Genomic DNA, 24873 nt, shown 5'->3' with positions numbered 1-24873 from the left:
ATCAGACCAGTACCCAAATGGATGGTTAGGAGGGAAGGAAAACAGTTGCAGTGAGATGACTCTGATGACGGAGATATGATGGCAATATTGGCATCTTACTGATTAGAAAAGAAGAAGAGCACGGAAGGGAGAGAATAATATCTGAGGTAGAAATCAATTGTTTGAGTGAGGATTTAGATACACATTTACATAATAATGTGTTACTGTAATTTAATTATGCCACTGTGCTTTCATCAATTGAAAGCCCTTAATCTATTTTATGAGAATTTGTAATATTTCTTGTTTGCATAAAATAGACGCAGACCAGTCTTTCAATAATAGGTAATATAATTTATTCTCGGAGCTCATTCTAACTTACTAACACACTCCCAGATAACTTTTGACCCCTCAACATTATCGATCACCACTGAACTGACAGTTTTAATTAATAGAAAGTCTATACATTGAAACAAGAAAACATCTACATTTCCTAAACATCAAATATGGTCTCCTGGCGAGTGAAAGGATCCGGATTCTTCTATTACGTCCAAGCCATGTATTTTGTATTCCACTGGACAGAGCTTAGGATTGGTCCATATATCACCATGTGAAGTGTCATCGATTTCTCCAGAGTCCTGGAAATGATAACTTTCATACACGCAATCAACCACGTCCGTACAAAACTAACACAGTCACACAGGTGAAGGTAGCCCATAACACAGTAATCATAACATTTTTCCATCTTCCAAACACTGTCAACCCAATTAGTCAGAGCAGTATCCACCCCTGAGTTAATTTCCAACTCGTGAACTAGGGTGTGTAAACCAGACAAGGCCTTGGTCACTGATCCATCCTAACTGTATATCCCGGAGTCAAATTACCTATACACTCCCACCCTCTTCAGCCAGCAAACATCCAAGACTATTCTATTCTGCCAAGTCATTCATTACATATCTAAAATAATTGGTGAAGCGCTATGTATTTTTAATAGATATAATTGATCCAATCCACATTCTCATTGAGAGTGGACCACCAAAAAAGACTTGACTCTAATCCTGCCAGGATCTAATTGATAGCTTTGATCTCATCTGCCACCCTTGGAACCACAATGTTATTAATACCAACCCAATCATCAAAAGACCCAGTCGGAGTACTTATTTTTTCCCGTTTAGTCAACACCATGTCATGGTGTTGAATGAGTGTGAAAGGCATTCTCAAATGTACCAGTACACATACCTCTGTTCAATTAGCCAGTAATACTCGGCCATCATGTCATTCTCCCACACAATCAACAGATGTGAGCCCTGGGACTCCTTATCTTACTGAAATCCCCAGATCTCAACCAGCCTGCCAAATCACTCATTGGTCGCATCAGAAGTAACATTATCTGTCCTATTGCTGTACTGATTTTGCCCCACATATTTCTCAGGAGAACTATACTGAATCAAACAATAAACAGTCTCCCGTTGCCTCTGTGAGAGGAGGAAGCTCAGATTTCAGAGGAACATGTGGATATAAATAGTGCACATCCATACAACTTATTATCTGGCTTTCCTGTTTTCATGAATAGCTTTACCATACAGGCTCTTCCCTTAGGTGAATAATTCCATTTCTGAACTATCCACACCGGCTCTTGGCTCTGGACAACTCCACAGTCAGTATCTGCTTTGTCAGGGACTCTGCTTGTATTCTGCTGACTATAGAGCAATCAGCTGCTCTAACTTTTTCTACCTGGAATGCACTAGGTTATCAACTGAAACCCTTACTTTCACTACACTCCATCTCCTTCCATGCTAGGAATGTAGATTTATGTAGCCTTCTCACTTGATGTGAGCTATAACTTGTTTCCATGAACTACACAGAGACTTGCATAGATGTCTTCCATAATATCTACTCTTAGTCCTGAACTGCCAAGGAGTCAGAGACACCACTTGGTCTACATAGAACTCCACTGAGACATCCCTCCCTATCCTACTCTCACTTCCTGTTTATCATGATCAAGTGATCTCTTATGCTTGGTTAATACTAATTTCTCCTTGTTTAATTATGTCAATATTACCCTCTGGCCTTCTCGGGTTCATGGTGTAGGAATAAGATCTCCAACCATACAGCTTAGGATGGACAGCTCACCTATAAAGCCCCACAGAAAACACATCATTAGCAAGAGTCAGACACATTTTCACTTCTATGAACAAGAACAGTGAGGAAAGGACAGGTAAGGAATTTTTCATTTGAGAGATGGCCCCCAGAATTCTGTTAATTCCAGTTCTCCTCTCGAACTCTGTTATTGTTCGACAGTGTTCGACAATGTGTCATACCCTCCCGCAGTGTGATATGAATCCGGGTAGTTCTTTCTGCTAGCCGTCACCAGGAGTCCTTGGTATGGTCCCCCCAACAGGCCTCAGGGACTGGATTGAGTGACTTCACCAAACCGTAACCCTTTTCTCTCATATCTCTCAAATACCACTAAGCTTCTAACTGTTTGACTTTATCTAAAATCATTGATTTTAGAAAAAACATGTCTATGAGTGGCAATCTCTAAAGTCCTTACATTTCCTTAATCAATCTATCTTAATCCTAACAATAATCCTAAATCATCACAGATGTCCTATATTCCTGTTAAATTTAATACTATTCAAAAAAACTCCTAATAGTCAAACAAAGTCATAACAAATGCTAACCATATCCAAATCCTTCCTATACTAACAAGCTCTTTCCTTCAGGGACCCTCAGTATTCTATCTGACAATAACATGAATTTAATATATGTTGCATAGTGTGGAATACCTTATCTACAGTAATTTATCACCCCTAAGAACTAAAACGTATTTTTCTATGTAATTCCCGGCTTAATATATCTCCTATCCAAACCTCAATGTATCTTATCTTCCCCTATTTATTCTCAATAATAAATATTTTTTTTCTCTGTTATAATACCAAATCAATGCCCATTCAAAAACTTCACAGCTAATATTGTAAATCAGAATCCTGAAACACTTTCTCTTCAGTGATTCAAACAATAATTCTAAACCCCTAACCAAAACTCCATTATAATGAATTTACCTTAAAAACTAGTAACTCAATATGACCACATTCATTATACAAATGACTCTCCCCTGAGGCTGATCAGACCTCAAAAGATAGTCATGATAAGGTCACTAAGTCATATCACCCTTTTATAGTCAAGTTCTATACTACATTAGACATATTAAAGAACCCTTTATCCTTAAAATAAAAAAATTCACTTGTGTAATTAAAAACTCATAAAGTTCCATATGTGAGCGTGCTTCTTTAAAATACCTTTGCACCAAAACAAATAGTCCTAACAAATGTTTTATGTGTATATATTTGCAAACCTTAATGATTAATCAAAACTTCCAGGCCTTTTTCAATGTGGTCGTTTATGGCCTCATTCTCCCCGAGATTATAATCCCAGATATTTAATAAAAATGTAACGTATTTTCCCTTGGCTCCTTCAACTCACATATTTTAGATAACTTCCATCCGTCCCGGTATAAAGAATCCTTACTTAAACACACCAGAACAAATGCTTAATTAAGTTAAATCAACTCCTTGAATAACCAATCATCAGTAACCAAATAAACAAACCACTTTTATCAGCAAAAAACAAACTATACAAAAACTCACTACTATAATGCTTCAGATGACAAAATTACTCAGAGACTCACGTTTACATCTCAATAAAACAAAACATCATCTGCGTTTTCCTCAAGAAAAAACAACTTGCCCCTGTTACAGATGTCTACGTAACAGGGGAAAAGTTCAAATAACCAAATTCAACCTAGCTAGTTTCCCGAAACATATACAATTATGTTTTACTATAGAGGTTGCTTTTCAACATTAATACCCTAACATTGTTTCACATAATGGAAATTGAATGGAAATTCACTGGTGTTACATAAACAATCAAACCAGGAATCAATAACCATCAGAATCCATTATCACAATGTTTTACGATTCAGACATTCAATCTCCCTTTCTCATAGCCTAATACAGTCCAAATAAACGCCACAAATCAATGATACCCACCTAGCGAATCAGCTGCTAGTTTTTAGCATCTTTCCTGACGACTCACATTCTCCTTTTAAAAATGTATTTGGACAGTTTTATCACCTTCTGAAAAGTGACTCAAAACAATAATGCACGCATTTTCCTTCTAAAAGACACAAACAATTATCTCCGTTACCCCCAGTCACGACATCATTTCCGTGGCGACAAAAGTACCTTGCGAGTGGTCATCAACAAGCGCTCAACCTCGACTCAATTCGCAACGATTTTCAATGAATTGTAAATAATTGCTGGCTGTCTGCAGCAACTGTATTTCGGGTTCGATAAACCAAACCTAATTTATCACATCTGTTGAATCCTGAATTAGAGTTTACAACATCAATCAACATCTCTCATCTCCCAATTCGCTAAATTTATAAGAACATTTCGATGGGCACAAATCTATCGTAATTGTTTCCCGTTATTATTCAGAATTAATTTGATTTAAGTTACTGTCTCGTCTTTGATTTAGCATTTTAATTACGACTCTATTCCCAATATATTATTCCCAACAGATAATTTAGTGAACAGACATCGTCTTGCGGGCGCGGGACGTGGACCCCACTTCACCATAGTCTTGGTCCGCCTCATTGTCCGCCTCCGTGGCTTCCTAACCACGGCGACCCTTCTAAATGACCCCACTGGACGGAGGCGCAGCTCTGGACAGAGGTGCAGGGGCTCTGGACAGAGGGGCTCAGGCGCCTCTGGGCTGAGGGGCTCAGGCGCCTCTGGGCTGAGGGGCTCAGGCGCCTCTGGGCTGAGGGGCTCAGGCGCCTCTGGGCTGAGGGGCTCTGGCGCCTCTGGGCTGAGGGGCTCTGGCGCCTCTGTGCTGAGGGGCTCTGGCGCCTCTGTGCTGAGGGGCTCTGGCGCCTCTGTGCTGAGGGGCTCTGGCGCCTCTGGGCTGACTGGCGCCTCTGGGCTGACTGGCGGCACTGGCGGCTCCTGGCTGACTGGCGGCACTGGCGGCTCCTGGCTGACTGGCGGCACTGGCGGCTCCTGGCTGACTGGCGGCACTGGCGGCTCCTGGCTGACTGGCGGCACTGGCGGCTCCTGGCTGACTGGCGGCTCCTGGCTGACTGGCGGCTCCTGGCAGACTGGCGGCACTGGCGGCTGCTTGCAGACTGGCGGCACTGGCGGCTCCTTGCAGACTGGCGGCACTGGCGGCTCCTTGCAGACTGGCGGCACTGGCGGCTCCTGGCTGACTGGCGGCACTGGCGGCTCCTGGCTGACTGGCGGCACTGGCGGCTCCTGGCTGACTGGCGGCACTGGCGGCTCCTTGCAGACTGGCGGCACTGTCGGCTCCTGGCTGACTGGCGGCACTGGCGGCTCCTGGCTGACTGGCGGCACTGGCGGCTCCTGGCTGACTGGCGGCTCCTGGCTGACTGGCGGCTCCTGGCAGACTGGCGGCACTGGCGGCTGCTTGCAGACTGGCGGCACTGGCGGCTCCTTGCAGACTGGCGGCACTGGCGGCTCCTTGCAGACTGGCGGCACTGGCGGCTCCTTGCAGACTGGCGGCACTGGCGGCTCCTTGCAGACTGGCGGCACTGGCGGCTCCTTGCAGACTGGCGGCACTGGCGGCTCCTTGCAGACTGGCGGCACTGGCGGCTCCTTGCAGACTGGCGGCTCCTGGCTGACTGGCGCCTCTGGCGCCTCTGGGCTGAGGGGCTCTGGCGCCTCAGGGCTGACTGGCGGCACTGGCGGCTCCTGTCTGACTGGCGGCACTGGCGGCTCCTGTCTGACTGGCGGCACTGGCGGCTGCTTGCAGACTGGCGGCTCCTTGCAGACTGGCGGCTCCTTGCAGACTGGCGGCTCCTTGCAGACTGGCGGCACTGGCGGCTCCTGGCTGACTGGCGGCACTGGCGGCTCCTGGCTGACTGGCGGCACTGGCGGTTCCTGGCGGCACTGGCGGCTCCTGGCTGACTGGCGGCACTGGCGGCTCCTGGCTGACTGGCGACACTTGCGGCTCCTGGCTGACTGGCGGCTCCTGGCTGACTGGCGGCACTGGCGGTTCCTGGCGGCACTGGCGGCTCCTGGCTGACTGGCGGCACTGGCGGCTCCTGGCTGACTGGCGACACTTGCGGCTCCTGGCTGACTGGCGGCTCCTGGCTGACTGGCAGCACTGGCGGCTCCTGGCAGACTGGCGGCACTGGCGGCTCCTGGCAGACTGGCAGCACTGGCGGCTCCTGGCAGACTGGCGGCACTGGCGGCTCCTTGCAGACTGGCGGCACTGGCGGCTCCTTGCAGACTGGCGGCACTGGCGGCTCCTGGCTGACTGGCGGCACTGGCGGCTCCTGGCTGACTGGCGGCACTGGCGGCTCCTGGCTGACTGGCGGCTCCTGGCTGACTGGCGGCTCCTGGCAGACTGGCGGCACTGGCGGCTGCTTGCAGACTGGCGGCACTGGCGGCTCCTTGCAGACTGGCGGCACTGGCGGCTCCTTGCAGACTGGCGGCACTGGCGGCTCCTTGCAGACTGGCGGCACTGGCGGCTCCTTGCAGACTGGCGGCACTGGCGGCTCCTTGCAGACTGGCGGCACTGGCGGCTCCTTGCAGACTGGCGGCTCCTGGCTGACTGGCGCCTCTGGCGCCTCTGGGCTGAGGGGCTCTGGCGCCTCAGGGCTGACTGGCGGCACTGGCGGCTCCTGTCTGACTGGCGGCACTGGCGGCTCCTGTCTGACTGGCGGCACTGGCGGCTGCTTGCAGACTGGCGGCTCCTTGCAGACTGGCGGCTCCTTGCAGACTGGCGGCTCCTGGCTGACTGGCGGCACTGGCGGCTCCTGGCTGACTGGCGGCACTGGCGGCTCCTGGCTGACTGGCGGCACTGGCGGTTCCTGGCGGCACTGGCGGCTCCTGGCTGACTGGCGGCACTGGCGGCTCCTGGCTGACTGGCGACACTTGCGGCTCCTGGCTGACTGGCGGCTCCTGGCTGACTGGCGGCACTGGCGGTTCCTGGCGGCACTGGCGGCTCCTGGCTGACTGGCGGCACTGGCGGCTCCTGGCTGACTGGCGACACTTGCGGCTCCTGGCTGACTGGCGGCTCCTGGCTGACTGGCAGCACTGGCGGCTCCTGGCAGACTGGCGGCACTGGCGGCTCCTGGCAGACTGGCAGCACTGGCGGCTCCTGGCAGACTGGCGGCACTGGCGGCTCCTTGCAGACTGGCGGCACTGGCGGCTCCTTGCAGACTGGCGGCACTGGCGGCTCCTTGCAGACTGGCGGCACCTTGCAGACTGGCGGCACTGGCGGCTCCTTGCAGACTGGCGGCACTGGCGGCTCCTTATAGACTGGCGGCACTGGCGGCTCCTTGCAGACTGGCGGCACTTGCGGCGCTGGGCAGACTGGCGGCACTGGCGGCGCTGGGCAGACGGGTGGCTCAGGCGGCGCTGGGCAGACTGACGGCACTGGCGGCGCTGGGCAGACGGGTGGCTCAGGCGGCGCTGGGCAGACTGGCGACTCTGATGGCGCTGGGCAGACGGGTAGCTCAGATGGAGCTGGGCAGACTGACGACTCTGATGGCGCTGGGCAGACGGGAAGCTCCGGCAACGCTGGAGAGGAAGGCTCTGGCAGCGCTGGACTGAGGAGCTCTGGCACCTCTGGAATGAGGGGCTCTGGCGCCTCTGGACTGAGGGGCGGGAGCTCTGGCAGTGCTGGACAGGCGGGAGACTCCGGCTGTGCTGGAGAGGAGGATTGCTCTAGCAGCGCTGGACTGGCGGGACGCACTATAGGCCTGATGCGTGGTGCCGGCACTGGTGGTACTGGGCCGAGGACACGGTGCGGGGAGCTGCCACCGGAGGGCTGATGCGTGGAGGTGGCACCGGATAGACCGGACCGTGCAGGCACACTGGAGCTCTTGAGCACCGAGCCTGCCCAACCTTACCTGGTTGAATGCTCCCGGTTGCCCTGCCAGTGCGGCGAGGTGGAATAGCCCGCTCTGGGCTATGCAGGCGAACCGGGGACACCATGTGCAAGGCTGGTGCCATGTAAGCCGGCCCAAGGAGACGCACTGGAGACCAGATGCGTAGAGCCGGCTTCATGGCACTTGGCTCGATGCCCACTCTAGCCCGGCCGATACGCGGAGCTGGTATGTACCGCACTGGGCTATGCACCCGCACTGGGGACACCGTGCGCTCCACAGCACAACACGGTGCCTGCCCGGTCTCTCTCGCCCTCCGGTAAGCACAGGAAGTTGGCTCAGGTCTCCTACCTGGCTTCACCATACTTCCTGTGTGCCCCCGCCCAAGAAAATGCTGGTGCTGGCTCTCGGGCTTCCTTGCCCGCCGTTTTCGCTTCGCCAACCTCATCCTCCTGTAACCTTCCGCGCACTGCTCCATCAAATCCCAGGCGGGCTCCGGCACTCTCCCTAGGTCGACCGCCAACCTGTCTATCGCCTCCCAAGTTGTGTAGTCCAGATTCTGCTCCCATGTCCCGAAATCCTGACATCGCTGTTGCTGTTGCCCGTTACCATGCCGTTTGGTCCTGTTATGGTGGGTGATTCTGTCACGCGGTTCTTCCTGGAAAGGAGTAAAGGCGGACCAAAACGCGCCATGGTTTGTGTTCATCTTGATATTTCATTAAAGAAAGTACTGAACACTGAATACAAAAACAATAAACAAATAACGACCGTGAAGCTAAATGAGAACTGTGATGACACAAGCAATCAACATAGACAATCACCCACAAACAAACAGTGCAACACAGGCTACCTAAGTATGATTCTCAAATCAGAGACAACTAATGACACCTGCCTCTGATTGAGAAACATACTAGGCCGAAACATACAAATCCCCAAATCATAGAAAAACAAACATAGACTGCCCACCCAACTCACGCCCTGACCATACTAAATAAATACAAAACAAAGGAAATAAAAGGTCAGAACGTGACACAATCACCAGGATGTACATTCGTTTTGGTATACAGAAAGTATGTAATGACAAAACACACCATACACAAAAGTGCCTCTTTTAGCCTAATGTAGGACTTATGACCTTTGCTCCAATACTTCCTAGTTCTAACAATTTCTTGCATCGCAAGCTTTTTTAGCATTTGCTTGATGATAACCATGATGACACAACACCACCACACAGGGTTTGCGTTCAATTATATTTCTATTCAGTCAATTCAGGTAGTAAACTGAAATTCCCATCCAACTTCTTCTCAATGCTTTTCAATGAAGGGAAAAAAGGAATTTGAATTTAAATATACTTCCTGAATCGACATGGACTTGACCCCCAACTCTGCAACAACAATCACAGATGTTCCAGAACCTGTGCACAAGTTCCTAGAACTAGTTCTGAAACCTAGAAAGAGGCTAAAGTGTTCATTCCCACCTACTTGAACTGCGCCACTGCTTCATGAAGAAGCTCTCATCTGAAAACAGTAACCATCACCTTTACCTGATATACAGTGATACTATCGAGCATGCTGTCACCTGAGAGCAGTAAACGTGCCACTCATTTACCAAGCTGTCCTTTATCTGCACATCCTCATTGTTGTCACACAAGGACACGGTTTCACTTATGTTGGGATCAAGCTTTAGTTAGAGCTGTGTAATAAAACAGAAAATGTAACATTTGGAAGGATGAAGGATATGACACGGCAGGTGTTTTTAAGTATACAAGTAGGCCACTGAAATCCACTAACAGAGAGGATATTGGCTTTTGCAGACATGATGAATAAAATGGCCAATTCAAAACATTAGTTCACAATTTCACTGGATTGGAGTATAGCAAAACTCACAGTAAGCATACACTGACAAAGGGAACAAAGTAAAAAATAATCAAATGAACCACACTTCAAATTGAAATGTTTTTTTTATTGCCACAAGAATCATAAATTTTTGTAAGAAAATGTAAAAAAAAGTTATATTATAGAGTAGCCACACATTTGATCATCAGTCTAAAAGAAGTCAATACAATACTTTCAATAAATCAAAACAGATATGATGCCTGCAAGAAAGATCACAAAAAACAATTAGAACAAATTGAACTTTGAAAACGTATGACCAATTTAAGCAAAAACTACATTTGACAATTTTTCAAACTGCAGTGTTACAATTACAGACCAAAAGAAGGGAGCTTAATTAAGGTACATTGTAACTTTACTATACAGTACCCCGAACATCACACCAGTTCACCATGCTAAATCTAAATCTCCTATTCAATAGAATGATTTCCTCGAATGTTATGAAGACAACTTTAAAATCCCTCTGACTTGACAGTGGAGTGAGAGTAGTGGAATGGTAAGTAGACAAAAATATTTGGCACAATTTCCCTGGACCCATGGGAATGACGAACAACACAACACAGAAGAAATCAAGTCATGGGAGAAAATAAAAATATAGAGGAATGACAGAAACAAGCGTGGTCACCACTGTGTGCTTTGTGCCAGGGGAGAACGACTGTTCCCTCTCATTGAAGCCACAGAGGCTCAAGGCCGACTACAGTACTGCAGGCATTGTTTACAGAAAACAAGATCCCCCGTTATAGTGAATGGAAATCTGTGGTCAATCTTCAAGTACATTTTTTACAAAAAAATCTAAGACAATCATAGTACCAATAATTGCTTCTAATACACCAGATGTATGTCCTTGCTCCTGAACATTTTAAAATCTAACACAGAATAAGTTTCTAATGGTAACCTGCAGTACCCAGGTTGGCCTTTAACTGGAGTTACTCAATGAGGGGGGCAGCCCTGAGCTAGCCTGCAATGTCACTTCCTGGTGTAGCTCAAACTGCTCATTTTATGTCTCCATGAAACGCCATCTTAACCGACTTCATTTGGCTTCAATGCACTATTGAGTCTTCACATAGGAATGTATGGTGTCACGTAATGGATGCCTTTGTCCCTTCACATAGTCATTGGTTTGTGTGCACTCAACACCCTCTCTGTTCTCTCACAATGTACCCTGGACTGGTCCAAGATCTGTTTGAAGTGTATTAGCCCACTGTCTCCCAACACTGGTTCTCGAGTACCCCAACAGTACAGTTTCGTTATATCCCTTGACAAACACACCTCATTAGTGGTTAGAGCGTTGGACTAGTAACCGGAAGGTTGCAAGTTCAAATCCCTGAGCTGACAAGGTACACATCTGTCGTTCTGCCCCTGAATAGGCAGTTAACCCACTGTTCCTGTCACGAACCTCGCCGAGGTTGGTGCCTCTTCCTGTTCGGGCGGTGCTCGGCGGTCGTCGTCGCCGGCCTATTAGCTGCCATCGATTCCCTTTCCGTTTGTTTTGGGTTATTGGTTAATTGGGTACACCTGTTTTGTATTAGGATTTGTTTGTAGGGTATTTAAGGGCACTAGGCCCGCTGGGTATTTGTGCGGGCTTGTTTTTGTTACTCTGTGTTTTGTTGGTGTGATTTATTATTGTATTTATTCTCCGGACTGTTTAGTCCTGTTGTTGTTTTGGACTAGCAACGTATTTACGCCCTGTGTGTTGGCGTGACTGTTTTTGTTGCGCTGGGGAATAAATCTGAGGAAAACGACTGAACCCTGCTCTCTGCGCCTGATTCCACCCACCACACCTAGTAGATCGTAACAGAAGCCCGCACCACCTGAAATGGAGTCAGCAGGAGCAGCGACCACTCCTCTCCCCACTATGGAGGAGCGCGTTCATCACCATACAGCTGTCCTCCATCGGATTGGTACCGCGATGGACCAGATGATGGAGAGGATGGAACGATGGGAGTGGAGTGGTCTCCCGACATCTACCCCAGCTCCCCCACTCCCGACACCACCTACTCCACCTACATCGTCCTCTGGGTCCGGCGCACTACGTCTCTCCCCCCCGAGGGAGTACGATGGAGCGGCTGCTGGGTGCCAGGGATTTTTGCTCCAGCTGGAGCTCTACCTGGCTACCGTGCGTCCGGCTCCCTCGGGTGAGGAGAGTGTGAGCCTCCTCGTCTCCTGTTTAACGGGCAGGGCCCTGGACTGGGCTAACGCAGTCTGGAACAGTCCAGACTCAGCTCGGGACAACTACCTGGAGTTCACTCGCCGTTTCCGAGCAGTGTTCGATCATCCACCAGAGGGTAAAGCGGCGGGTGAGCGACTGTTCCACCTCAGACAGGAGACGAGGAGCGCGCAGGACTTCGCGTTGGAGTTTAGGACCCTAGCTGCTGGTGCTGGGTGGAATGACAGGGCCCTGATGGACCATTACCGGTGTAGTCTCCGGGAGGACGTCCGCCGGGAGCTGGCTTGCAGGGACACAACTCTCTCCCTGGATGAACTAATAGACATGTCTATTCGATTGGACAACCTGCTAGCTGCCCGCGGGCGTTCAGAAGGGGTCCTGTTAATTCCACCGTCCAGCTCTCCCACTCCCACTCCGATGGAGTTGGGAGGAGCTGCATCTAGGGGGATCAGAGGGGGCTCCTCCTGCTCCTATTGTGGACGGAGAGGACACACTTCGGACCGGTGTTGGAGGAGTCCCTCTGGGAGTCGAGATGGTCGGCAGAGCGCTCCTCGGCCACCCCAGGTGAGTAAGCACCAAACTCACCCAGAGCTCCCTGTTGGTCACATGTTTTTGTTAATTTTTTTCCCTGCATTTTTCCCCTCTCTTCAGCATAAGGCGCTAGTCGATTCAGGCGCAGCTGTGAGCTTTATGGATCGTGGACTCGCCCGTAAATTGGGTATTCCGTTAGTGCAGATAGACCCACCTGTCCCCGTGCACTCCTTAGATAGCCGACCGCTAGGGTCAGGGCTGGTCAGGGAGGCCACGATTCCGCTGGACATGGTAACGCAGGGGAATCATAGGGAGAGGATCAGTTTCTACCTTATTGATTCACCTGGGTTTCCGGTGGTGTTGGGGGTTCCCTGGCTGGCTATTCACAATCCCCTTATTTCCTGGAAACAGGGGGCTCTTAAGGGGTGGTCAGACGAGTGTTCAGAGAGGTGTTTAGGAGTTTCCATCGGTGCCACGACGGTGGAGAGTCCAGACCAGGTTTCCACCGTGCGCATTCCCCCAGAATATGCCGATTTGGCTATCGCTTTTAGTAAGAGGAAAGCGACCAAATTACCACCCCATCGACGGTGGGATTGCGTGATAAACCTCCTGGAGAACGCTGCACTTCCCCGGAGTCATGTGTACCCACTGTCACAGGAGGAGACGCTGGCTATGGAAACATATGTCACGGAAGCTCTGAGACAGGGGTACATTCGGCCCTCCATGTCACCCGTCTCCTCGAGTTTCTTTTTTGTGAGGAAAAAGGAGGGAGGTCTGCGTCCGTGCATTGATTATCGAGGTCTCAATTCGATCACAGTGGGTTTTAGTTATCCGCTACCTCTCATCGCTACGGCGGTGGAATCATTCCACGGAGCGCGTTTCTTCACAAAACTGGACCTCAGGAGCGCGTATAATCTGGTGCGTATTCGGGGAGGAGACGAGTGGAAAACAGCGTTTAGTACCACATCAGGCCACTATGAGTACCTCGTCATGCCGTATGGGTTGAAAAATGCTCCAGCCGTCTTTCAATCCTTTGTAGATGAGATTCTCAGGGACTTGCACGGGCAGGGTGTGGTAGTCTATATTGATGACATCTTGATTTATTCTGCCACACGCGCCGCGCATGTTTCCCTGGTGCGCAAGGTTCTTGGGCGACTGCTGGAGCATGACCTATACGTCAAGGCTGAAAAATGTGTGTTTTCCAAACCAGCCGTTTCCTTCCTGGGTTATCGCATTTCCAGCTCGGGGATGATGATGGAGTGTGACCGCGTTAATGCCGTGCGTAATTGGCCGACTCCGACCACGGTAAAGGAGGTGCAGCGGTTTTTAGGGTTTGCCAATTACTACCGGAGGTTTATCCGGGGTTTTGGCCAAGTAGCGGCGCCCATTACCTCACTGCTGAAGGGAGGGCCGGTGCGTTTGCGGTGGTCAGCAGAGGCTGATGGAGCCTTCAACCAGTTGAAGGCACTGTTCACTGGGGCTCCCGTGTTGGCGCATCCGGACCCTTCGTTAGCATTCATAGTGGAGGTGGATGCGTCCGAGGCTGGGGTTGGAGCCGTGCTGTCTCAGCGCTCGGGCACGCCACCGAAGCTCCGTCCCTGCGCTTTCTTTTCTAAGAAGCTGGGTCCGGCAGAGCGGAACTATGATGTGGGGGACCGGGAGTTACTAGCTATGGTAAAGGCCCTGAAGGTGTGGAGACACTGGCTAGAGGGGGCTAAACACCCTTTTCTCATCTGGACTGATCACCGTAATCTGGAGTATATTCGTGCAGCGAGGAGACTGAATCCGCGCCAGGCTAGGTGGGCCATGTTCTTTACACGTTTTAGATTTACGATCTCTTACAGACCAGGTTCCCTCAACACTAAGGCCGACGCGCTGTCCCGTCTCTATGACACTGAGGACCGGTCTATCGAACCCACTCCCATCCTTCCTGCTTCTCGGCTGGGGCCGCAGTGTGTGGGGCCATTTAAAGTCCTGAGGAGGATAAACGAGGTGTGTTATAGATTGCAACTTCCCTCTTATTATCGTATTAACCCCTCGTTTCATGTGTCTCTCCTCAGGCCGGTGGTAGCTGGTCCCCTACAAGACAGTGAGGTACCGGAGGTCCCTCCACCCCCTCTGGACATCGAGGGGTCCCCGGCGTACACAGTACGAGCTATTCTGGACTCGAGACGCCGGGTGAGGGGCCTGCAGTACCTCGTGGACTGGGAGGGGTACGGTCCGGAGGAGAGGTGCTGGGTACCGGGGAGGGACATTTTAGATCCTTCCCTCTTGAGGGATTTCCATCGCCTCCACCCGGATCGCCCTGCGCCTCGTCCTCCGGGTCGTCCTCGAGGCCGGGGTCGGCGCGCTGCGGGAGCCGCGCGTCAGGGGGGGGGTACTGTCACGAACCTCGCCGAGGTTGGTGCCTCTTCCTGTTCGGGCGGTGCTCGGCGGTCGTCGTCGCCGGCCTATTAGCTGCCATCGATTCCCTTTCCGTTTGTTTTGGGTTATTGGTTAATTGGGTACACCTGTTTTGTATTAGGATTTGTTTGTAGGGTATTTAAGGGCACTAGGCCCGCTGGGTATTTGTGCGGGCTTGTTTTTGTTACTCTGTGTTTTGTTGGTGTGATTTATTATTGTATTTATTCTCCGGACTGTTTAGTCCTGTTGTTGTTTTGGACTAGCAACGTATTTACGCCCTGTGTGTTGGCGTGACTGTTTTTGTTGCGCTGGGGAATAAATCTGAGGAAAACGACTGAACCCTGCTCTCTGCGCCTGATTCCACCCACCACACCTAGTAGATCGTAACAGTTCCTAGGCAGTCATTGAAAATAAGAATTTGTTCTTAACTGACTTGCCTAGTTAAATAAAGGTAAAATAAAAAATAAATACAAATTTCAACTCATTGAGGGCTTGATGATATGTTCTTCTTCTTGAAATGCACTGTTGGTTAAGGGCTTGTAAGTAAGCATTTCACGATAAAGTCTACACTTGTTGTATTTAGCGCATGTGGCAAATAAAGTTTGATTTGATCAGTTGACAAGTTCAATCAGGTGTGCTTGACCAGGGTTACAATAAACATGTGTACTGTTGGGGGTACTGAGGATCAGGGTTGGAAACACTGTATTAGCCAACTCCTGTGATGGTAATACAACTAATACTGATCTGGGACCAGGCTCATTGCACCCCGTTCTTTCCCTCAGTCAGAACAGGGTAAAGGTACATCGAAAGAGAGGAGTGACATAGTTTGAGAATGCATCATGGAATCACATCTGTAATCTAGATTTCACAGGATAGAATTGAACACTGGACAGTGGAAGAAACATACAGGTTTCCACTATTGACAGCATCTGAAGACATTTGACACAGAATCACTGTTAACAAACTAGTCTCTGCACTGCAAAAGAAACCCTATTTTATCAGTCAGAATTACAACTGGCCATCACCAGGAAGTGGGGTACCAGTGGATATTTTTTGACAATTTACACCAGGAGACCCACTTGTGGGCAACACCCACATGCATAACATTTCACAGAATCCCTCACCATACAAAACAAAAAGCATATATATATATATATATATATATATATACAGTGCCTTGCGAAATTATTCGGCCCCCTTGAACTTTGCAACCTTTTGCCACATTTCAGGCTTCAAACATAAAGATATAAAACTGTATTTTTTTGTGAAGAATCAACAAGTGGGACACAATCATGAAGTTGAACGACATTTATTGGATGTTTCAAACTTTTTTAACAAATCAAAAACTGAAAAATTGGGCGTGCAAAATTATTCAGCCCCTTTACTTTCAGTGCAGCAAACTCTCTCCAGAAGTTCAGTGAGGATCTCTGAATGATCCAATGTTGACCTAAATGACTAATGATGATAAATACAATCCACCTGTGTGTAATCAAGTCTCCGTATAAATGCACCTGCACTGTGATAGACTCAGAGGTCCGTTAAAAGCGCAGAGAGCATCGTGAAGAACAAGGAACACACCAGGCAGGTCCGAGATACTGTTGTGAAGAAGTTTAAAGCCGGATTTGGATACAAAAAGATTTCCCAAGCTTTAAACATCCCAAGGAGCACTGTGCAAGCGATAATATTGAAATGGAAGGAGTATCAGACCACTGCAAATCTACCAAGACCTGGCCGTCCCTCTAAACTTTCAGCTCATACAAGGAGAAGACTGATCAGAGATGCAGCCAAGAGGCCCATGATCACTCTGGATGAACTGCAGAGATCTACAGCTGAGGTGGGAGACTCTGTCCATAGGACAACAATCAGTCGTATATTGCACAAATCTGGCCTTTATGGAAGAGTGGCAAGAAGAAAGCCATTTCTTAAAGATATCCATAAAAAGTGTCGGTTAAAGTTTGTCACAAGACACCTGGGAGACACACCAAACATGTGGAAGAAGGTGCTCTGGTCAGATGAAACCAAAATGGAACTTTTTGGCAACAATGCAAAACGTTATGTTTGGCGTAAAAGCAACACAGCTGAACACACCATCCCCACTGTCAAACATGGTGGTGGCAGCATCATGGTTTGGGCCTGCTTTTCTTCAGCAGGGACAGGGAAGATGGTTAAAATTGATGGGAAGATGGATGGAGCCAAATACAGGACCATTCTGGAAGAACCTGATGGAGTCTGCAAAAGACCTGAGACTGGGACGGAGATTTGTCTTCCAACAAGACAATGATCCAAAACAAAGCAAAATCTACAATGGAATGGTTCAAAAATAAACATATCCAGGTGTTAGAATGGCCAAGTCAAAGTCCAGACCTGAATCCAATCGAGAATCTGTGGAAAGAACTGAAAACTGCTGTTCACAAATGCTCTCCATCCAACCTCACTGAGCTCGAGCTGTTTTGCAAGGAGGAATGGGAAAAGATTTCAGTCTCTCGATGTGCAAAACTGTTAGAGACATACCCCAAGCGACTTACAGCTGTAATCACAGCAAAAGGTGGCGCTACAAAGTATTAACTTAAGGGGGCTGAATAATTTTGCACGCCCAATTTTTCAGTTTTTGATTTGTTAAAAAAGTTTGAAATATCCAATAAACGTCGTTCCACTTCAAGATTGTGTCCCACTTGTTGTTGATTCTTCACAAAAAAATACAGTTTTATATCTTTATGTTTGAAGCCTGAAATGTGGCAAAAGGTCGCAAAGTTCAAGGGGGCCGAATACTTTCGCAAGGCACTGTATATATATAGGCACTGATATATATATATATATATATATTATCATGAACCAATATTATAATCTTTATACACAACCTCTTAGTTGTACCGTTGATACTCGTTTATTAACACTACATTGGAAGCCCGCAAAATATGAAAACATTCAAAACAACAATTTCCCTAATTTTGTTTTAGTCCCATTCAGCTCATTTTAAATGTAGATAGGTTGAGTTAAAATGAGTAACATTTTCTGGATAGTGGCTCACATGAATGGTATTACAAATATTCTACTTTCAACCCCTGTCAATAAATGTATTAATAAATTACTGGGATTTAGTCTTTACATTTAATAAAGCTACAGCTGTATTTGCATTAAACAAGGTTAAATTGAAGCATATCAAAGCTCTGTTTTAATAAACTCTTTAAAAATGCCAAATTAGTGCAAATTGCACAGCTCTGTTCAAAAACAATGATAGATAGTCATTTACTATACTTGCTTCGTGAAAAACAGATCCAAACTAACAGACATTATTCAATCACTCTAGAAGTCCAATTGAAACTTGTGGGGAGGATTAAAATTAGCACATTAGTCAGTAGTTGGACTGGTTGATACCAAGGGGCCGTTGAAGCTTAAGCCAGGGAGCCATTTTAGGGGGTTAATAAGATTGTCAGAACTTGAACTTAAGTACCCATGCAAAACACACTGCTCAAAATGACCACCACCACACATGCAAAGACATCCCTCCCCCAAAACCAAACCTTTCTCAACATCTACCCCAACAAAAATAAAAAATATAGAGCTATTTTAGGCATTGAACACTTAACCATTCTTCTACTTTAGAATGAGATTGAGTGTCTAGAAAGAACTGTGCACAGATGTATTTTCTTTCACAGCATAGGGAATGCAACTCTGGCTAGCTGTTTTTTTTTTATCTCTCCAAGCATCCAGGATACAGTGAAACTTGTTGTCTTTCAGAAAGCGCTTCCTACGGGAAATTACAATGTATAGTGCGCAATCATCACTGGTCCCAAGTAACACAATGGATTGTATAAGACCTCTTTTGAACACAAGTTCACAATTCAGATTCACCAGTAAGTAAATAAGTTAATAACGTTCAGTTAAAATGCAATCCTAGTTGTTCACAACATCATATTACTAAAAATGCATTCCTATTTTCATTCACATTCCCTTAGTCATGACCGAAAACAGAGCTAAAGTCAGCAGCAGTGGCACATAACCGTAAAGTCATGACATAAGAATTCTTATCTACAGGAGATACATTGCATCACAGGTCTATTCTCTGACACTGCACGTTTCTCCAGCATGTATCCAATCTATTGTACCACAGCAGCCAAGTCGTTCAAGATTTATGTCCAAATTGGACGTCTACCCATGTCCTTGAGGACGTCAGGAAATGCCTTAAACTGTCCACTAGGGGAAACAGTGAGCGCCATTACAATCAAGTAGGCTTGGGTTTTGCTAAAGCGTTGTGGATGGGCATAATCCCACGACTGAATCAGAAGGTTGTGTGTTTTTTTATTTGTTATTTTTTTAACCCTGTCTCAAACCTCAATCATTACGTTAACCATTTGGAATGAACGCCTAAACTTAACCTTTGAAATGTGATGTTTGGAGAGAGAAAAAAATACAGAGCAGCAGGAGCAACAAAAACACTTCGAAAGTAGCCATAGATATATTAAAACAGGTGAGGATATAAACTAGGCTTGGTGAGAAAGGAAGGTAATTCTATGCGAACAAGAACCTATTCAATACTGAAATAAAGTCCAAAAAAAGGAGGGGAGGGAAGCCTAATATAGCAGATTGAGATACGAGATATTAACTTTAAAAGTCCTAAGACACAACAGAAAATAGGTTGTTTAAACTTCTTGACGCACCCATCCCGTTAGCGGGATCATTTTCATTAACACCCGCTGAATTGCAGCACTCCAAATTCAAATTACTAAACATATTTAATCTTCATGAAATCACAAGTGCAATATAGCAAAACATTAACAAGCTTGTTGTTAATCCACCTGGCGTGGCAGATTTCAATACAACTTTTCAGCGAAAGCATAACAAGCGTTTATGTAAGAACATCTCTCTCAGTAGACAAAATATTACAAACACTTAGCAGCCAAGTAGATTGGTCACGAAAGTCAGAAAAGCAATAGATTAAATCGCTTACTTTTGATGATCTTTCGGATGTTTGCAATCACGAGACTCCCAGTTACACAATAAATGTTCATTTTGTTCCATAAAGATTATTTTAATAGGGTTGTTTGTGGGGAGGCTCCGTCATTCCAATAGTGATGGTGGTAGAGGGGTGGAACTCTTGCCTACAACTCGAGAGACTCGGGTTTGTATCCCAGCCTATAGAACGATAGACAAAAATGTGGGTTTCGGATTGTAAAACAACTATTGATATGTTTTGCCTGGAAGATTACGGTTGTTAGTGTTTGTTTACGATATAAACTGAACGTTTTAATAGCTTGTTTAGGTTAAATTGGAAGATTCATTAATTCTAAATAATAGCGAGTTGATTTTGATGGAATACGTTGTCTTGCCTAAATGGCCCGCTGGAATAAAGTATTGGGAATGGAGTCGTATTTAAAATGCTGAATCATAGAAGAGACAGTTACCTAAATCTAATGAATTCTAAATAATAACGGAGAGATAATTATGATAGAGTTGTGCCCATCTAAATGTTTTTATTCTTATGGATTGACTGACATACGTTATAAATTTAGCAAAGTACAGGGTACTTTTTTTACCCCCTTTTTCTCCCCAATTTCAAGGTATCCAATTATTAGTAGTTACTATCTTGTCTCATCGCTACAACTCCCGTACGGGCTTGGGAGAGACGAAGGTCGAAAGTCATGCATCATCCGAAACAACCCAACCAAGCCGCACTGCTTCTTAACACAGCGCACATCCAATCCGGAAGCCAGAGGAAACACCGTGCACCTGGCGACCTTGGTTAGCGTGCACTGCGCCCGCCACTGGTGCACGACAAGGATATCCCTACTGGCCTAACCCGGATAGCGCTGAGCCAATTGTGCGTCGCCCCACAGACCTCCCAGTCGCGGCCGGCTGTGACAGAGCTTGGTCGCGAACCCAGAGTCTCTGGTGGCACAGCTAGAGCTGCGATGCGCCACCTGGGAGGCCGTACATGGTACTTTTCAATTTTGGAGTATAGAAACTTGGAAAGTTTGGTTTTACTCTTACGATAGAATTAAAGCAATACTCAGTTTGAGTAGGGGGTATATTTTTGCCTAGAGGCAGAAATAAGAGAGTTGGTTGCAGTGTTGCCAACTCATTTTCAGGGTAAATTGCTGGAGGCAGGTTGATTTGTTGCTAAATGACGTTGTGATATCATTGTGTGATAACGTGAAGCTGCGTCATTACGTAGAATACACAATAACGTTACTCAAATCGATTTGAAATTGTTCAGGTACAGACTCCCACTCTTTTCTATACTTCTGGCTGTACAATTTTGATTGAGAGATGTTGTATGTTCTGTTCAAGATCAAACATTTGTGACCAACTATATTCATTGGGTTTGGCTCGTCGAACCCATACTACTGCTGCTGCAGTCAGCCAACAATGATTTGCAATTCGCTGAAATTGCTGCTGCCTGGGCAAGGGCTGAGCGCCTGGTGCTGACGTCACGTACAAGGCACTTTTGCAACTAGGCAATGATGTTGTGACTGAGGTTGTGACAGAGAAAATTGTTTGTGTCATTTAGAGGGAAAATGCGTGCATTACAGCTTTGACTCACGTTTCAAAAGTTGCTAAAAGTCCCAAATACATTTTTAAAAGTAGCTGAATTTGTCAGGGTAGTCGGAAAAGATGCTATCAAGCATTTTGGGAGACTATTTGGAGGAAATTTAAAACGAATGATTTGAGGGAGTACAATGGAATTATCATTATTATTAGGTTTTGTTTGTTTGAGGAGATTTCCAAGTTTCCCAGAGACACGATATCTTAAAGGGGTAAACACATATGGAATATTAGAAGGTTTATTTTCTGAGTTTTAATTAAACATGTGAATTCTGATAAAGGGAATGTTCTGGGAACCTGGGATACAACATGTAGAAAATGTTTGATGGTTTTGCTTTAATTTGTCTAATATAGTTTGGAACACGACTATAAAAGGGTGGTATAACCTTTGACCTCTATCATGGCTTTCCTTTGTGGTCTGATCAGCCTCATGGGAGGGCCATTTGTATAATGAATTTGAGGTTATTTGTGATACTGATTTTAAGGTAAATTAAACAATGTCTAAATCATGTTTGATGAACGCTGTAAGAATTTTTTTGCAGTACTGTTTAAACTAGATGATATGAACACTGGACAATTTTCAGCAGTTTGCAACCATGAAATACAGAAATAAACACTTTTCCATAAACAAAGGTCTAAATCATGTTTGATGCACTCTGGATGTAAAGAAAATGTTCTGTTATTTGAGATGATAGGAACACTGAATATTTTTCAGCAAGTTGCAACATTGAAATACGGAAATGAACACTTTTCCATAAACAAAGGTCGAAATCATATTTGATGCACTCTGGATGTACAATATTTGCTGTGCTGTTTATTTGAGATGATATGAACACTGTGGACAATTTTCAGCAAGTTGCAACATACAGAAATAGACACTTTTCCATAAACAAAGGTCTAAATCATGTTTGATGCACTCTGGATGTAAAAAAAATAGTTCTGTTTATTCGAGATGATAGGAACACTGGACAATTTTCAGCAAGTTGCAACATACAGAAATAAACACTTTTCCATAAACAAAGGTCTAAATCATGTTTGATGCACTCTTGGATGTACAAGTTCTGCTGTGCTATTTATTTGAGATGATATGAACACCGTGGACAATTTTCAGCAAGTTGCAACATTGAAATACAGAAATAAACACTTTTCCATAAACAAAGGTCGAAATCATATTTGATGCACTCTGGATGTACAATTCTTGCTGTGCTGTTTATATGAAGACTGTGGACAATTTTCAGCAAGTTGCAACATCCAGAAATATACACTTTTCCATAAAAAATGTAAATCTTGTTTGATGCACTCTAGATGTAGAATTTTTGCTGTGCTGATTATTTGAGATGATATGAACACTGTGGACAATTTTCAGCAAGTTGCAAACATTGAAATCCAGAAATAAACACTTTTCCATAAACAAGCTCTAAATCATGTTTGATGCACTGTGACAAACCTCTTCAAGGTTAGGAGCGTTTGTCACAAATTAAGTGGTAAACTGTCACCAAATCACCCAAGAATGAGAGTTCTTTCAAACAGGACAGTACCTGTGTGTTTGTTTCTCCATCCTGGTCCACCCAGGCCATAGGCGAGGTCAAGGATAGCATGGTTTGGTACACGAGTCGGGTTCTCGGTAGGTCCAGGTCCAAACGCCAACAGGTAAGTCCAAAACAATACAGCTCATACACGGTAAATCCAGCCAATCTCTATTGTCTCTTTCTCTATTGTTCATAGATCCTTCCAGCACTCTCTCTTCCTGGTTTTTCTTGACCCTTTATCTGTGGGTCGGCTCCACCTTCTGGAGGGTTCCCCTTGCTTCTGGGACTTGTAGTTTTGGCGGTCGGTCATCACCAGCACTGGATTACAGCAGAGAGCCTCCTGTAATGTCCTAAATGCTTTGGTGGCCCTTTCATCCAATTTGACCATGTTTGGCACTCTGGCTCTAGTCATGTCGGTAAGTGGGGCGGCCACTGTGGCATAACTTGGGATGAACTTCCGGTAGTAACCGGTCAGCCTTAGGAAGGCTCGAACCTGCTTCTTATTTACTGGTTTCGGCCATTCTCTAATTGCCTTCACCTTCTTACATTGGGGTTTGATTAACCCTCTTCCCACAGTGTATCCCAGATACTCTGTTTCCTCTAACCCCACATAACACTTGGCAGGGTTTGCCGTGAGCCCTGACTTTCTAAGGGCGTCTAACACTGCCTGTAAGTGGGATTCCCAATATGGGCTGTAGATCCCCACGTCATCTAAATAAGCTGCGGCGTATGCTTTGTGCGGTTTTAGGACTTTGTCCATGAGCCGTTGAAAGGTAAGCCGAATGGTATGACGGTGTATTGAAACAAACCTTCAGGTGTTGCGAAGGCTGTCTTTTCTTTGGCCCTGGGGGTCAGAGGAATTTGCCAGTACCCTTTTGTTAGATCAAGGGTCGTAATGTACCGAGCATTACCAATTTTCTCCAGTAGTTCATCTACTCGGGGCATGGGGTAGGCATCAAACTTGGAGATTTCATTTACCTTCCGAAATTAGTCAAAGACCCTGCCAGGTCTGCTGGTTCTAGATCGTCGTCCTCTGGATTCAGATCGACCCCAGCCCCACTAGTACCGGGCTGTTCGTTATCAGCGAGGTTTGCCACTTCATCCTCCTTCTGCCCTACTAGCACCTGTGATGTTGTCCCCTGGGAGATCTCTTTTCTTGGCTTAGGTTGAAGGCCCCATGCTTCTTCCTGCTTGGTCAGGGTTGTTGGCTTCTCAAATATGCCATTCTTGTGGCCTAACTTCGCAAAGTTAGGAAAGTATCTACCCAATATTACATCATATGGCATCTTTGGGACCACGCCGACCTCATAATCCAGCAGACCGTCCTCTGTTTGTATGCTCACTAAGGCCGTGGGGTACAGACGGGTATCCCAATGAATGCATGTAACACTGATATCCTGTCTTGTATCCAGTTTATGATTCGGCACTAGGCTTGCAACGACCAGGGTTAGCATACTGCCTGAATCCAGCAGTGCTTCAACCTCTTTCCCTTCAACCTGCACATATGTTTGTTTATTGATCTTTCAAGTACAGTGGTTACAACAGGACATGCATACCGTATATCATCTTCATTTTCACCGAGGTTACATTGCATTGGCTCTTCTTTAATAGGGCAGTAGGCTGCAATATGTCCCGGTTGATTACAATTATAACAGATAATAGGGGTTCGGGGGAAAGACCCCCTCGACACCCAGTCCCGGTTTCCGTTTTTTCCCCTTAGTGTCTCGGCCTGATTCTGATTCTTTCCTCATCGCCCCACGCTGCTCTCTTCCCCCTCCATATGTTGGGACAGCCTTACCCTGTCCGCTGGTTCGCCCAGGCCTGGGGAACGGGAATCTTTCCTCCTGTGCCTGCTCAGCTGTTCCTGCCGTACAATACCGTTCAACCAGGCCCACGAGATGGTCGGCGGAAAGT

At 46.7% G+C, this 24873-nt stretch overlaps 1 long non-coding RNA gene across 1 annotated transcript; it reads right to left on the bottom strand.

Moving 5' to 3' along the window:
* Nucleotides 1-309: 309 nt before the first annotated feature.
* On the bottom strand, nucleotides 310-23155 carry LOC149976896 (uncharacterized). Its single transcript, XR_016487257.1, has 2 exons — nucleotides 22969-23155; nucleotides 310-2109 (listed from the first exon to the last, which is right to left on the bottom strand). It is a non-coding gene; the product is annotated as an uncharacterized LOC149976896 (long non-coding RNA).
* Between the last annotated feature and the right edge of the window lie 1718 nt (nucleotides 23156-24873).

The sequence above is a fragment of the Oncorhynchus mykiss genome, chromosome 16 (genome assembly GCF_057628025.1).
Source record: "Oncorhynchus mykiss isolate SJ-2025 chromosome 16, ASM5762802v1, whole genome shotgun sequence".
Lineage (NCBI taxonomy): Eukaryota > Metazoa > Chordata > Actinopteri > Salmoniformes > Salmonidae > Oncorhynchus > Oncorhynchus mykiss.
The sequence above is the reverse complement of the archived record's forward strand: the minus strand, read 5'-3'. Positions and strand labels throughout refer to the sequence as shown.